This window comes from Cupressus sempervirens, chromosome 11 (genome assembly GCF_028749045.1).
Source record: "Cupressus sempervirens isolate cs-2001-9-10 chromosome 11, ASM2874904v1, whole genome shotgun sequence".
Lineage (NCBI taxonomy): Eukaryota > Viridiplantae > Streptophyta > Pinopsida > Cupressales > Cupressaceae > Cupressus > Cupressus sempervirens.
Window position 1 is genome coordinate 532,495,380 of NC_143128.1, and position 17,015 is coordinate 532,512,394.

Here is a 17,015-nt window from a genome sequence, read left to right on the forward strand (position 1 = left end):
CATTACCACTCCCCTTCTTCACCCCTATTTTTGTTTTACAATAGGCAGCGCATTCAAAACCCCCATCAGGTTGCCACTATTGTCATCACCTAACAACTCGAACAGGTTTTCAGACACCATTACACCTATAAATTTCCTCTCAGAACCCTAGTGAAAACATTTTCCGTTGGATTTTCGGTCGCATGAGACTTTAAAGACTAATTATCTCACTAAGATATATTCTGAAATAATATTTACTATAGAGTACTTCTTGGATATGTTTACAAAATTTATTGATGAGGGTCATAGTATGTCAATTATAAAGAAAGAGCATGAAATCTAATGTTAGAATGTTTTGTCATATATTTTAGTCTTATTATATATTATAGTAAAAAATAAAATTCTTGAATAACACTATTATTATTAAAATAGTTTTAAGTAAATGTAAGAATTATTCAAAATTTTAATTAAAAAATGTGTGTTGTAAATAATTACAATTTTAATGATTATGAAATAGAAATTTTCCTTGATATCAATATAATAACAATTTATGAGATATACCATTTTTCAAAATGATCATTTTAGAATAATAAGAAAAAATACAATGATCGATATTGAATAGATATATAATATATTATCAATTATTTGTAAATATTTTTATTAAAATTATGAATCAAATAAAAAATAGATTTTTAAAATAACTTAAATTTTATATAGGTATTTAATACAGTAAAACTGGGATTGGTGGCCTCAAGTCTCGATGCTTCACCTCTGTGAGCATCACCTAGATCCAATGAGTGCTAAGTATTTCATTTATTCTCATGAGAGATGGGTTCATGTGAATCACTACTCATGAAAAGTGGGTCAATGAGTTTGACTAAAAAATTACACAGTTAAATCCTGATAGTAATATAACAATCTGACTTGCCATCACAAATACCTCTTACTTATCTATTGGTGAGCTTAAGGAAAATTATATTATTAAATGGTTCATAAGGAAAAACATTTGGTAAAGGTTTTATAAATGGATTTGCAATAGTGTGGGTTTAACCATAGAGGAAAATTTGTAGTTAAGTGTGCTCAAGATTGAGTAGTACTAGTTCTTCTAAAATGTATTATTCTTAGTAATAGTGATCGTACTCCCCTCGAGCAATGTGTGATGAATAGGAGAACACTATGCATGGCATGGAATCAGATGTGGGATGGAGCATTCAATTTGAATGGGTGCAAATATGTTACACCATAACTAATGCCTTTTCTCTACTCTTTTTTTACATCACCTATTGCACAACTTCTATGTCATGTTGAGGTGGTTGATCAATCATTACCAACTTCAATTTGGCATTCCTCTATTTCCATTATATTCATGGATAAGAGCCACTAAGGGGAATGTATGACCATAAAAGGGAAATATCAGTGGAGAGGATATTCAAGGAAGTTAACTAACAAATATGTATTTATAGCACAAAAACTCCATCGGCGAATAATAAAACCTATATAAAAGTTAAAAGAATGAGTTAATATGATAAAATAATCATCAATCATTCACTTCAACATCTTTCAGGTGATTAATTATTAGTGACCAATTATTTAGTCATTTATCTTTGTCCAATCTTGTAATTTTAATCAATGACCAAATTAGTCATTTATTTAGTCACTTATACTTATAAATTATGAAATATTAGTAGAACTTGATCACTTTTTGTCACATGACTAAAATTTTTAGTCTTGTGACTAAATTTTTTAGTCACATGGTCATTTATTTTCCAAAAATCTACTAGTGACAAGATGATGCCTCCACAAAGAGAACGTGGTGGAAGGGTTGGTGTTATTACTCTTGAGGTTAGAGCCCTCCAAAGGAAAGTTCAAGCATTACAAGAGGAGATCCGCAAAAGAATGAATGTTGTCACAAGTGACGAAAGTGAGGAAGAAAATATTGGATAGGAAGGGGAAGGCAATGAGGAAGTCCTAAATTAGGCAGAGGAGAGGCTTTTTACAGCCATTTCCAATCTTGGAAAAAGACCTAAAATTGATGTGGATATGTTTTCAAGAAATCTAAACCCGATTGAGTTGATTGACTGCATCAATGAACTAGAGGAGTATTTTGAGTATGAGGATATTAGGGACCTAGATAGGGTTAAGTTTGTGAAGGCCAAAATGAAAGGCCATGCCAAAATCTAGTGGCAAGACATTCAACTAGAAAGAAATAGAAGAGGAAAAGAGAAAATCACAAGATGGGGTCACATGGTGGACAAACTAAAGAAGTAGTTCATTCCTGTTGATTACATGCTTGATTTGTTCAAGAAAATGCAAGGATTAAAGCAATCAAGAAAATCTATCCAGGAATATATGGAGGAATTTTATTGACTTCTTATTAGGATAGGGCATGCAGAAGAAAATAAGGAGAAGGTTCTCTATTACCTCAGTGGGTTATGACCTAGAATTTAGGAGGACTTAAGCCTAGTTAGAATGACTAGCATTGAAGAGGCATACTATTTTTCCCTGTGATTCAAAGAGAAGCTAAATAAAAGGTTTGAAGGAAGGAAAAGAGGTCATGGTCAAGGAGGAAGGGGTGGGAGTAGGTCATTTAGAAGTCAAAATGAGACCCAAAAGAAAAATGAAGATGTGGGTACTAGCAGGAACCAGAGGAACGAGGGTTTCAATCGCTCTCATGCTCAAAACTTTGGAAATCACAAACAAAGAGGTGGAGGACATGGACAAGGATCAATAAGAGGAGGCTTTCATGGTATATGTTTTCATTGCAATGGAGAAGGTCATCATGCCTTTGAATGCCCTCAATGACAAGGAAGGACAAATAGGAGAGTTGATGGTCAAGCAAGGGTTGCTCATGTGGATGAGGATGCACAATCAGCACATTCAAAGGACACAGAAAGAGGAGAAGTTATAGTAAATGAAAGGGACTTATTAAGTGGTGAAAATGAACCTGGAAAAAGGAGGAGTTTGTTTCATACCAGGTGCAAGTGCGAGGATAAATGTTGTGATGCGATTGTTAATGGTGGAAGCACTGACAACTTGGTCTCTAAGGAGATGGTCTCTAAGCTAAAGCTCAAGAGGTAGAAACACCCCCAACCCTATTAGATTTCTTAGGTGAAGGATGATCATAAGGTCTTGGTCAGTGAACAATGTTTGCCGAACTTCAAGATTGGGAGTTACCATGATGAAGTTCTCTGTGACATTATTCCAATGGATGTCTACCATTTATTGTTGGGAAGACTGTGGCAATTTGACAAACATGTTGTACATGATGATCATGCAAATACATACTCTCTGACAAATGATGGAGTTCACCAAAAACTAAAGCCCTTGATAAAGGAAGGTGAAAAGGTATGTAGTAGTGCTAGGATATGTCTTGTTGATGGAAGAAATTTTTTGGATGGTATGAAACATTAGTGTATGTGTTATGCTTTGATTCCTTAAAAAGATAAGGAAGGTAGTAGTGAAATTCCACCTAAAGTTTTAGGTCTATTACGTGAGTATGGAGATGTCATCTTTGATAATGTTCCAGAAGGGTTGCCACTAGTAAGGCAAATTAGTCATCAGATAGATTTAATCCCTGGAGCTAGTTTTCCTAACAAGGCTGCTCATAGGGTGACTCCTACTTAAACTAAGGAGCTAGACAGACAAGTTCAAGAGCTATTGAGGAAGGGGTTGATTCAAGAGAGCCTGATTCCATGTGTAGTACCTTTAGTACTAGCACTAAAGAAGGATGGAGAGTGGAGAATGTGCACAAACTCTTGAGCTATAAATAGAATAACCATCGAGTATTAGTTCCCTTTGCCAAGAATGGATGATCTTATAGATTCCTTGAGTGGAGCTCAGTACTTCACAAAGATAAATCTCAAGGGTGGCTATCACCAGATATGGATATGAGAGGGAGATGAGTGGAAGACTAAATTCAAGACCAAGGAGAGTCTATATGAGTGGTTAGTCATGCCCTTTGGACTAACCAATGTGCCAAGCACCTTCATGTGGCTTATGAATGAGGTACTAAAGAAATTCTTGGGAAATTTTGTTATTGTCTTTTTGGATGATATTTTAATTTTTAGAAAGACTTTGGATGAACATTTATTACACATTTGTAGGGTCCTTGAAAGGTTGAGGGAAGAGAAAATGTTGACTAAGTTGAAAAAGTGTAGCTTTGTAAAAAAAAAAAAAAGGTTAGTCTACTTGGGGTTTGTTGTATCATCTGAGGGTCTCAAAATGGATCCAAAGAAGGTAAAAGCCATCTTGGAATGGCCTACTTCAAGTTCTACTACTAAGGTGAGATCATTTCATGGTTTGGTTAGTTTTTATAGGAAGTTTATTAAGAATTTTTGTTGCATATGTACACCCCTGACTGAAACAATAAGGGGGGATAGGAAAGAGTTCAAGTGGACTACAGCAATCATAAGGAGTTTTGAATTTTTGAAGAAGAAGGTGACAGAACAACCTATGTTGGCACTTCCTAATTTTAGTAAAGTGTTTTAGGTAGATTGTGATGCTAGTGGTAGTGTTATTGGGGCTATATTGAGCTAAGAGGGTAAGCCTATTGCATATTTTAGTGGACAATTGAATGATGCAAAGAAGAAGTATTATGTTTATGATCAAGAATTCTATGCAATCATTCAGGCCTTAAGGAAATGGACACATTATTTATTTCCAAAATAATTTGTCTTCTATATTGATCACCAAGCATTGCAGTACCTAAATAGCCAAGGTAAATTGAACCAGAGACATTTGAAGTGGGTAGAGTTCATGCAAAGCTATACATTTGTGTTGAAACATAGAAGTGGAAGGTCTAATAGGGTTGCAGATGCATTGAGTAGGAGATAATTTTTGCTAGCACTAATGCAGGTTGAAGTGGTTTGGTTTGATGAACTCAAGAATTTGTACCCTGAGGATCCTAATTTTGCTGAAGTGTGAAAGGCTTGTAAAGAACTTGTTACTATTGATAGAACCAGGTGGCTAGATTATTTGATTCAAGATGGTATGTTGTTCAAGGGCAGTCAATTGTGCATTCCAAGGAGTTCCATGAGAGAAAATTTGATCAAAGAGAAGCACAGTGGGGGGATGGTAGGACACTTTTTTTGAGATAAGACCATTTCAATTCTTAGAGAACATTATTTTTGGCCTCAAATGTCACAGGATGTGAAGAAGTTTGTGTAGAGTTGTCAAGTATGTCAAGCAGCCAAGGGATTTAGTCATAATAGTGGACTCTATTAGCCATTGCTTGTTCCATTGAAGCCATGAGAGGACATAAGTATGTAATTTGTTCTTGGATTGTCGAGGACACAAAGGGGTAATGACTCAGTATTTGTAGTGGTTGATAGGTTCTCCAAGATGGCACATTTCATTCCATGCCACAAGACACATGATGATGTACATATTGCAGATTTGTTTTTCAAAGAGGTGGCAAGACTGCATGGTCTCCCAAAGAGTATTGTTTCTGATAGAGATACTAAATTTGTGGAGTATTTCTAGAGGACTTTGTGGAAGAAGTTGAGGATAGAATTGAAGTTTAGTTCTACACATCATCTGTAGACTGATGGATAGAAAGAAGTGGTAAATAGAAGTCTGGGAAATTTTCTGAGGTGTTTAGTGGAAGATAAGCCGAAGGGATGGGATTTGATTCTACCACAAGTGGAATTTTCTTACAATAATTATGTAAATAGGAGTACTAGTAGATCCCCATTCCAAATTGTGTATGGAAGTAGCCCAAGGACTGCACTAAAATTAAGGAAGATGGAGCAAGGAAAGAGGACAAATGTTGAGGCAAAAGAATTTTCTAAACATGTCAAGAGCCTACATGAGGAGGTCCATGCACACATTACCAAGATGAATCAACAGTATAAAGTTAGGGCAGATCAAAGGAGGAGACATAAGGAATTCCAAGTAGGGGATCTGGTTATGGTACACTTACAAAAGGAATAGTTTCTAGTGGGTACTTACAACAAGCTAAAGATGAAGAAATTTGTCCCCTACAAGATTTTGAAGAAACATGACTTGAGAAATGCATATGAAGTGGAGTTGCCAGATGAGATTCACATTTCTCCTATCTTCAACATTGTAGACTTAATAGAATATCATGATTATGGTGCAGATGAGGGGTTGATGTTGGAGCCATGTCCAATTCCTACTTTTAGGAAGGAGGAGATAGAAGAGATTCTAGATGGTCACGTGAGCAAGAGTACTAGAAATAGTCAGAATGAGGAGTACATGGTGAAGTGGAAAGGATGACCAATAGAAGACTCAACTTGGATATCAACAGTGGAGGTTTCCCATTTGGGTTTTCCTCTACCTGCCATAAAGTGACAGGGTCACTTTTCAATCTACCCCGGGTGTCTGATGCAAGAGCATCCAGTGGTGTAAGGGAAATCTTGTGTCACCCAAAAATATTCTTAGAGATAGTTTCTATTTAATGTTTTTTTTCATTTCTGGATACCCATTTGGGTCAAATAAAGGTTCCAACTCTCATAGTTCCACTATTAGTTTCTAGGTTAGAGTTTTTAAGCACCTTGGGATACATGTAATTGCAAAAAATGAGTTATTCTGTAATTGAGCCAAAATAATGATGAGTTAGAGAGTATAATTTGGGGGGATGATTATACTTGTAGTTTATCCAAAAAAAGAATCAAGTCAAAAGGCTTTATGATTAGGAAGTTATTGCAGTTTAAAATTTCCTAGAGACCTCCTAAGAGCACTTTAAACTTAGATTTGAGGCACTAAATGGAATTTTATAGGGCCAAAAATGGGAGATGATCAATGCCCATCTATAGGGCTATAGAGCACTTTGGGAGCTTTCTAAAAATGTAAACGGTTTGTCAATCAGAATCTCGGTTAAAAAGTTATGCCTCTCAAAAATTGGACTACCATTTTTGGATTCTTCTAATTTTACATCGACTTCTAACATGACTTTTAGAACCTTATGTTTTGGTGGTGGATGCCAACTAGCATATTCTAGAATGTATTCCTAACCCTGAACCATTTGGGGCTTATTTAAGAACACTTCTCATATTGTAAAGGCAGTGCTCGGTGGAGTTAGAGAGAAAGTATTGTGCAGAGGATTTCTTTCTCCAAAATCATACTATTGTAAGACCATAGGGCATTTTTCATTGATAATAATATTTCCCTTTTCCTATGTGTTCATTGTTGTCTTTGGTTGTGTATCCATCAAATATTACAATAGGGTATGTTCATCCTAGCAATTCATGGAAGTTGATACCGGTACCTACAATCTACATAAAATCCAAGCATGTACATACTCATATATTCTAAACTAAACAGGCAATGGCAGGGAGTGGTACATTGTGTAGATCCCAACTAGTAGGTGACTATGACTCCCTCTCTCAACCACATCAGGAATGTCAATCATAAAGTAAAACAGATAGGTACACCATACACATGCAAGTATGGGGTAAGTATCCATAGAACTACATATAAATCATTCATCTAACTAACATCATGCAATAACTGAAATCAATGTATGAACATACATTTATCATCATAAAATTAATCCTGAACACATGAAATAACTTAGCAACTCATCACATAAATCAACTAAATATATAATATCATTTAATCAAGTCTGGTAACCAAGTACTGATAATCATAAAACATAATCAGCAAAATGGCCTAAAAGAATTTGACAATACAATCAAAAAAGTCAACTAGGGGTAGGCATTACATCCACTCCCCCTAGACTTAGGCTTACTCCTAGAAGCCTACAAGAATTTGACACTACAATCCAAAAATTAAACTATGGGTAGGCATTACATCCACTCTCCCTAGATGTAGGCTTACTCCCGGAAGCCTACAAGAAAGATAAAACTAAAGCACTCACTGTGCAGGTCCCATTGAACCCTTTCCCATTGTAGAAGGATAAGACTCTACTAAAAACACCCAAGCAAGAACAACAAAAAATTTTACAAAACCAATCAAAGGCATACCACCTTAAAGAATAGTAATAAGAAAATATGATTGAAATCTAGCTCAAGAGTTTTACAATTTTTTCTTTTTTCTATGTTTAAAGTAATCAAGCTTGAAGTTCACAGTGTTCAAGTTTTTTAATAGATACATATAACATTTTAAGTTTTGTTTCAATTAACTAGTTTAAAAATAGTGGTGTTCCAATATAGCCAAAGCTCCCAATGTAGAAACTAGGCTATGATACCAGATGTAATGCCCCGCCAGGGAAGCCATAAGAAATTAACCTAAAGTTTCACTAAGCTTTTCAAACATTTTTTTTTAAAGATAACAACTTAAAAACACAGATATAATATAGCAGAAGCATTAACTCACATACATTATAATCATCAAAATAGATTACATCTCTTAAGGGTCCAATGACATTGAATCACATTTAAGTTTAATTAATACTAAAAAAAATATACAACATAACCACATCAAAGAATAATCACAATTACAAATCCATTTAAATAATATATAATTATAGGATTCCACTTGGCAATAATTAGAATGCATAATCATCCACTATACAAGTCATAGGGTATGAAAGGCTAAAAGAATATACATCATCGATAATATACAACATCTCATAAGATCTTTGATAATCAAGTACAATACAACAGAGAATAATCATCTAGCAAGAATACAAGATCAGATAGAAAAGAACATCTACACAAACACATCTAGCAATGACATCCAATGGTCAGATCTCAATGGTATAAGAAAAATGCACTACCACTTGACCTCATTGAACCTAAATGCCCCACTCCCACCATTGAGGAGATGAACTCTAGTCCCATATAGATATCAAAAACACAAGTCAAAACCAACATCGAGGTCAAGGAAACACCTGAAAGCAAACTATCTTAAAGGGAACCAAGACACAAGTATCAACTAATCCTAGAGGCAACAAAGACACATAATAAATCTACTATGTAAGTGGGAAAGTGTCATCTTATGAGAAAACTCTAAGGTTACCCTGGCAGCCTCTCTGGACTCTAACTCCCTAGTGTCACTATGCGGCATTAGTGTCATTTCATATAGACAATTCATACCAACAAGTCAACTCTAAGGTTACCCTAGCAATCTCTCAAGACTTTGACCCCCTAGTGACTTTATGTGGCACCAATATCGTATTAATTCATTTTAAACCCATTTAATGAAATGCTATCACTTATTAAAATAACCAACAATGGGTTACCCAAGTAGCCACTTAGGGCTCCAACCTCCATCGCAAGCTACTTCCCAACATCATATACAAATAACATACCTTAAGCTCAACAAAAGCATAAGGTCTCATACGATCATAAACCACACATCACTTCTTAAACAAGCAACTGGAAAGCACTGAAATATCACAAATTTCACTAATACAATCATCCTAATAGGACTTATCCAAAATCAAGTACGCATATACCAAAATATGACATAACATGACATCACCAAAAATAAATCACATAATCACCTCAATCCTATACAAGCAACTAGGAAGCAATCCAAAGATAATTGATCAAAGACTCAAAGGTTACACCAAAAAAGTCACACCATTCACCTCAATTCTATACAAGAAACTGGGAAGTATTAACAAACAACATATCAAGTCTCATTATAGAAAAAATGTGACACATCACCATGGTCAGGTATAAAAGATCATGTACATAACATCATCACAAAACAAAACCCCCATGCCTCTGGTAAACATCCTGATTTGATCAAATAACTAAGTGAAACCTAAAACCCACATTAGTAAACCACACATTACATAAAGTACATAACAGTGTGACTTTCATAACTCAATAGGTTTTGAAAACACACAATTCAATTTTTTACTAAAGGTTTTCAAGTTTTCATTCGTGTTTTCAAGTATTATAGGTTGACATGATTTTTCAATTATAATACAAGGTTCACATTTTCATTATCAAAGTATCAAGTTTACTAAGGTTTTTGAATAATCAAAAGATGTAATAAAATCCCCTAATATTAAAAATCATTTTCATTTAAAATTAGACTGTCAAGCAAAACTTGAGTTTACTAAAATAATCATTTTCCAATTTTCAAATATCAATTTACTTTCCAAATCTATTTTAATAATTAGAAATCCATATTTCAAATATTATTAAAATTCAAATAATCAATTTTTAAAAATATTTTTTTTATTTTTTTTGGTCGGTAATAGGATTGATATTTTTAATAATATAGAAATGATTACATCTTAGTTTCAAGTCTGTTCTACTTCCTTTTGGACCAACTTTACAAAAACAATAAGACCTATACATTCTAACACTAAAGGACCTCTTATTAGGTCATTTAAATTTTTTACATAATTACAAAAATAAACATAAACTTTTCACCAGAGTAGACCTTCGACTATCCATCTGCTTTAAAAAACATTCTACTCCAAAACATTTGATTTTTCCATTGTCTAGGCTCCGCCAATAAACCTACAACACCAAAATTGCCACTTTTACATGGGCACAGTGCTCGGCCTTCTACTTCTTGAAAAACCATTCTTTCTTCCATTGGCTAAGTCCTTCACTACACTACTTGATCCCTAAATGGTTTCCTTTGCATTTTGTTACTTCTTCAAAAATTTCAAAATTTGGGCAACATTCACCATATCAAAATTAACGTCTGCTCCTTGCCGGGTGTTTACCCTTTGGAACAATTTGCGGCACTACCATCTTTCTCTTCTCCTCATTAAATTCTAGAATTGCACATTTTAAAGCCTGCCAAGCATGTTGACATTCATTCATGTAGCCTTCTTGGTTTATTTTCCCTCTTGGCTAGTTCATAAAGGGGAGAATCCATTTTTTGATGCCCTCCTCTTTTGAAGCATAACCTTCACTAAAATCAAAAGCCCAACTTAGGTGAGCCCATTCTAGTAGAGAATCCATGTTTGAGATTAAGTCTTCCTCAAATAGCTCTCTCATCACCCAGCCTACCACTTGTTCATGCTCCCCAATCTACAATCCCCAAGCCATTATCATCACCTCTATGTCCACCTACAACTTCCACCTCTATTTAGCCTCCTAAAAAAATGGCCCAAATGTTTCTTGCACAGCTTTAATGACCTCCACTGATGGGCACTTAACTAGTTTCTTCAATCTATGGTTTGCAATGCTTCGAAACAAGGCTTTTTATTGTTTTGTTGTCCTAAATGTGAAGGTTGGCTCCATTGAAACAACTTCTTACTCCTAGTTCTTACCAAATTACAATAAGCACCAAACACCTCCACTTCAACTTTATAGAGTTTTCCTTACACACCATCAGTCATGGTAAATTAATTCTTCCTAATTACTTTACCTACATCTTAATGGCTCATCCTTTCTCGCACGAGTCTAAGGAGCTCATTTACTATTTTTGAGATTTTAAAGGGATTTTAAAACTTTCCATATCTACCTTGCAGACATCCTCATCCTTTCACTGGATCATTTGTTGGCTAATAATTTTGCCTCATCATCTAGGCTTAAATTCATATTTGTCATTTTATTTGAGTGATGGATTCTTATCTTTTCATCATTCAATGATATAGCCCATTTTGATAAAAAATCTCCTTCTTCATTTCCTTCCCTTTTAATATGGGAAATTTTAAAATCTTCAAAATAACTCAATTCTACTACAATCTGATTTATAAAGGCTTCAAGGTGTCATGTTGTTATTGGCATTTTAGTTATTGCTTGCACAACCAACAATGAATCTCCTTCCAAATGCAGCTTTCTAATTCCTTCTCTCCTTGCTAACTTGACTACTAGTAGAGCTGCTTGGCATTCAACAATATTATTTGTTCCTCTTGGTAATTTTTTAGCACTCTTTAAAAGGACATGACCTCTGTTATCTCTAAGGATGACACCTACTCCTGATATTCCTAGGTTGTCACTGGCTGCCCCATTGAAGTTTTCCTTCAACCAACCTTCTTGTGGAGATTTCCATTCAACTTTCAGCACTTCTCTCTTTTTAAAAAAAAAAAAAAACTAAAGCTCCTGATGGTGATTTGAATCTGATTCTTGGCCAAGATGCTTGTAGTATTCTATTAGCATTTTTGTAAGGGATATTCATAGCTTGTCTATTTGTAGCTAAAATGATTACTGTCTCTTCAATAGCATTAATTAATCTATTTAAGCATTTCTCAAAGTCTCTTTTTCACCTCTAAAAATTCTTCTGTTACGCTCCTTCCAGAGTTCCCACAATATAAGAGATGGTGTTACTAGCCATATACTTAAGAGTGTAGTTGTACTCTACTCTCTTGGACATCCATCCATTACCCCCTTAACACATTGATCTTTGGGACCCTTCCATCCTAATTTGAGTTGCACAAAGTCGTAGCATTTCTTTGCATAATGACATTGAAATAGGAGATGATCAATAGTCTCTTCATTCTTCTCACATAGAGGACATCTTGATGGGCCATTGATGCCTATTCTCTATAGTCTTTCTGCTGTTAAAATTCTTCTATTATAGGCTAACCATGCAAAAGCCCCTGCTTTAGGAAGGATTTGTTTGTTCCAACATAAATCCTTAGAGGTAAAGATCTCCTCATTTTTCTTAGACAGCATAATATAACCCAATTTTATTGAGTAGTTTCTTGACTGGGAGCCACACCAAATTATTATTGCATGTTTAGTGCTCACCACTATGTCTCTATGTTTGAAAATAACCTACATACACTGGATCTGTGCCTCTGTTAACTCCCAATCTGACACATCTTTCCAACACCACTCCTTCCCTAAGGGGCCTTCCCTTTTTATCATATAGTCAGCTACGTGATTGCCCCATTTCCTTTTGAAATAAGTTTTAAGGTCAATATTGTCCTCCTCCTCATCCAAGATCTTATGCTCATTCCATGAATCTTCCCAAAAAAATTCTTCTTTTCCATTTCCAATTTTCCATGATATATGTTTAACTATAGTCTCCCTGCATGAGAGCGTAAAATTCAAAATAGCTAAACCTTTAGGAGGATTTTGGATCATTAAAATTCTATGGGCCTCTTCAAAATCTAGATATTTTCCTTATAGAATCGTTACCCAGTATTGTTGTGACTTCTCAAACATAGACCATATTAATTTTGCTCCTAGAGCTTTATTCATTAGTTCCCAGTTTCTAATTCTAGCCCCCCTTCCACTTTTGGTCTACATATTTTTTCCCATGCTAAGAGGGGGATTTTGTCTTCTTCATTTGAGCCATTCCAAAAAAAATTCCTCATTTTCTATTCCACAATATTAATAACCTTCTTGGGGATATCCATACATATCATTGAGAAGATGAACATTGTTAAGATGACCATTTGAGCATTAAAATTCTGCCTGCAGAAGATAACCATCTCCCCTTCCAACCTTCCATTTTTTTTGGCATTTCTCTATCAGGCTATTCCAAAACTCTACTTTATTTCTACCTAAAAAAAAAGGAATAAATATATATTTTTTAGGCAACAAACCTACTCTCATATTCATCATCCTATAGATCCTAAATCACATGTTGTGAGGGGTATTGAAGAAGAAAATCTTTGGTTTGTTCCAATTTATAAACTGTCCTAATATTCTACCATATAGATCCAAAGTTTGCTTCATAGTTCTTACTTCCTCTAAGCTTGCTATTCCTTCTAAAAAGGTGTCATCCACAAATTGTAAGTGGGTTAAAGCTTCCACTATCTCTATGATTTTTATACCTTTCCAAATTCCTTGTTCATTTTTCTTATGAATGAGTCTCACTAAAACTTTTGCCATAATTATGAAAAGGAAAGGGGATAATGGGTCCCCTTGCCTTATACCCTTTTCTTGTTCAAAAAAACCTTGAGGGCTTCCATTAATGAGCGCCGAAAAGTGTGGTGTGAATAAGCAGCTCTCCATCCATTGTAGCCATTCTTGAGCAAATCCAAACTCACTGAGTACACTCAACAAAAAACCTCTATCCACCTCATCATAGGCCCATTTGATATATAGTTTCACCATCATATTTTTTGTTTTGGATGTTTGAATTGTATGAACTACCTCATGTGCAACTATTACACCTTCAAAAATGGATCTACCCAATAGAAAACCACTCTATTCCACTGAAATAATAGAGCCTAGAAATTGTTTCAGCCTATTAGCCATAACCTTCAATATAATCTTATACATTGTGTTGCACAAGGATATCGGTCTGAAGTCTTCAAAAGTTGTAGGCGTTTCCTTCTTGAGCACTAAGGCAATAAAAGTATTGTTAAAGTCTTTTAGTATAAATCCTCCTTGCCTTGATTCCTCAAAAACCTCCCATAAATCTTTTTGAAAAATATAACTTAGTTTTTTGAAAAGCATAGTTGGGAAGCCATTTGGACTTGGGGATTTGCCACCTCCCAATCCTTTTAAAGCTTCCTTCACTTCATTTTATTTGATTGGTTCCATCAAAGTTCTATTTTGTGAAGTTGTTATCTTTGCTGGGATTACACTCAACACCTCATCAACTTCGATCTGATTTTTATTTCTTAGCTAGCCCCTATGTGAGAAGAAATTTACTACTTTTGCATTGATGGCATCTTTGTCTTGTAATATTCATTGATTAGCCTTCTAAATCTCATATATTTTATTGCTTTCCCTTCGAATTTTAACTAAGTTATGAAAAAATTTAGTGTTCATGTCCCCCTCATTTAACCATAATTCTCTAGATTTCTACCTCCAATAAACTTCTTCTTTGCTTAAACAGACATCTAATTCCTTTCTTAACAATTTCTCCTCCTTAAAGTCCTCCTCAAACATTCTATTTTCTATAACTTTGAGACTTAAAATTTTAAGTTTCTCTTCAACCTCCCCTTTTTTACTAAAGATGTTCCCAAAGTGTTCTCTATTCCATATCTTCAATTTCTCTTTCAAATATTGCAATTTTAAAAAAAAATATAAAAGCTTTATTTCCTTTCCTTATTGGGGCCTTTTCCCACCAATCAACTATAAGGTCAGTGAAACCATCTATTTTCATCCACATAGCTTCAAATTTAAAAGGGCATCTCTCTGGGATATTTTCATCTTGAATCTGTAAACATATTGGAAAATGATCTGAGTCTTGGTAAGGTAGGATTTCCGCTAAGCAAGACCAGTTTGCCTCTGCCCAATTTCCAACCACAAGAAATCTGTCCATCTTTTCTGCAATGTTTAAAAAACCTTCTCTTCTATTTGTCCACATGAAATTTCCTTTTCTAAATTGGATATCCACTAGTCCATTTTCATTGACAAAGTTACTAAAATCTTTTTGACTCTCTGAAATCCATCCTTTCCCCCCCTTTTTCTCACCTAGGTTCAGAATAGCATTGAAGTCCCCTGCAAGGATTGCTACATCATTTCCTAACTCTTGCACTTTTTTGGATAAATTTTTCCATAAGATCCTTTCCTAAACACTATTATTTGGGCCATAAATGTTGAAAATTGAGAAAGAGCAATGTAATTGCTTTACATTTATTATAAACCATTGCCAATTAATGTCTAAGAAAAAATTAGTAACCTCTAGAATCTCTAGTTTCCAAAGGATAGCCATACCTCCTAACACTCCTTGGGCACCCAATAGTAAGCATTCCCATCTTCTAAATTTGTTTTCGAAAGTCAAGAATTCCTCCTCCTTTATCTTTGTTTCTTGTAGCAGCACCAAGTCTGGTTTCGAATGATCAAAACATCTTTGGATCAACTGAATCTTGTTTTCATAATGCCCAAGAAAAGGCTAAACCTTTTCTCAATCTCAAGATTTCAAGTTGATGTGCATCATTTCTTGCTGCCTCCAGCTTTAATTTGATTGTTTTTAGGCCTCTTTTCTTTCTTCTCCCCACATTTTGTTTCTAATTTTAAGAGCTAGTATGTTCTATTATTCTTTCCTCTTGGATGCCTGGGTATTCAAAAAGGCCAAGATCATTCATTGTGTCTTCCTCCTCCAATATCTCTTTCCTAGACCCTTCATCTTCCTTCCAACTATTTCTATTCATAGATCCTTTAAAGGAGTCATTTAGGTTCCTGGTTGGAGACATTTCTATATCTTTGAAAATCCTCTTTTCCTCTTCTATTAGGGATTTGCTACTTTGGGCTTGCACCTCTAGAGGAATATCTCTAGTGATTTCTTCATGGCCTTCACAAAACTTATGCTGAAAAGTATCTCTATTCTCTATATCCAAAGCCATATTTGGGGGAGAGATGTTTTCCTATGGTATAATGCTTCTCATCTCTGTCTCCTTCTCCAAACTCTCTACCCTGTTTATCTCCCATTGTTCTAAGGGAATTTCCATCACCTCTTGGGTCAAAGGTTCTTTATCCTCCTAGATTATAACATCTCTATCCTCATTGACTTCCCTTTGATCTATTATCACTACTGACAGTTGAATCTAATTTTCAAAAAGTTCTTTTTGGAGAGAAATTAAAGGGGTGTTGTCTTCTTTCTCCCTTTGGTCTTCCTTCCATTCGAAAATTTCTAGGAGTTTGTCCACCATTAACCCTTTTCCTTTTGTAAATAGACTTTCCTTCATAGCTTCATTCTAGATTGAAATATCATCTCCTTCCCACACTTCTATTGTTTGTTTCCATACTCCATGCGTTGTGCTAATGGTGATAAAATTTGAGCATGGATTCCCCTCTTTTATATTGACTAAAATTATTGGATGAGAAGAGGAGTCCTTAGTGTTCAGTACCTCTTCTACCCTTACAAAAGAACCAATTGTATTACCAATCTCTATCATGGCTTCCTCCCCCCAATACTCTGCTAGCAGATTATAAAGATTAATCCATAAGGGGAAAATTTGTAACTTCTCTTTATTTGGATCAAATTTTGGTTCCCAATCCTTCATATAAATTTATTTTCCTTCTAATAGATACAGTCTGTTATTTAAGATGTTCCATTTATCAGTTTTACTTGGTGCTAGACCTATGTAAAAACCATTAGCTAGGGTTTTCAATCTGCATTCTATCTCCCATAATGTTTTATAACCTAACCTAATGGTTCTTACAAAGGGCCAAGGTCCTAACCGTTTAAAGAAAAAGGCTTTCTCTTTTAAAACTTCAACTGATTCAAGCCATTTTACATTATCAATTTCACGGTTGACATTACCTCATAAGTTATGTTCTCCTTAG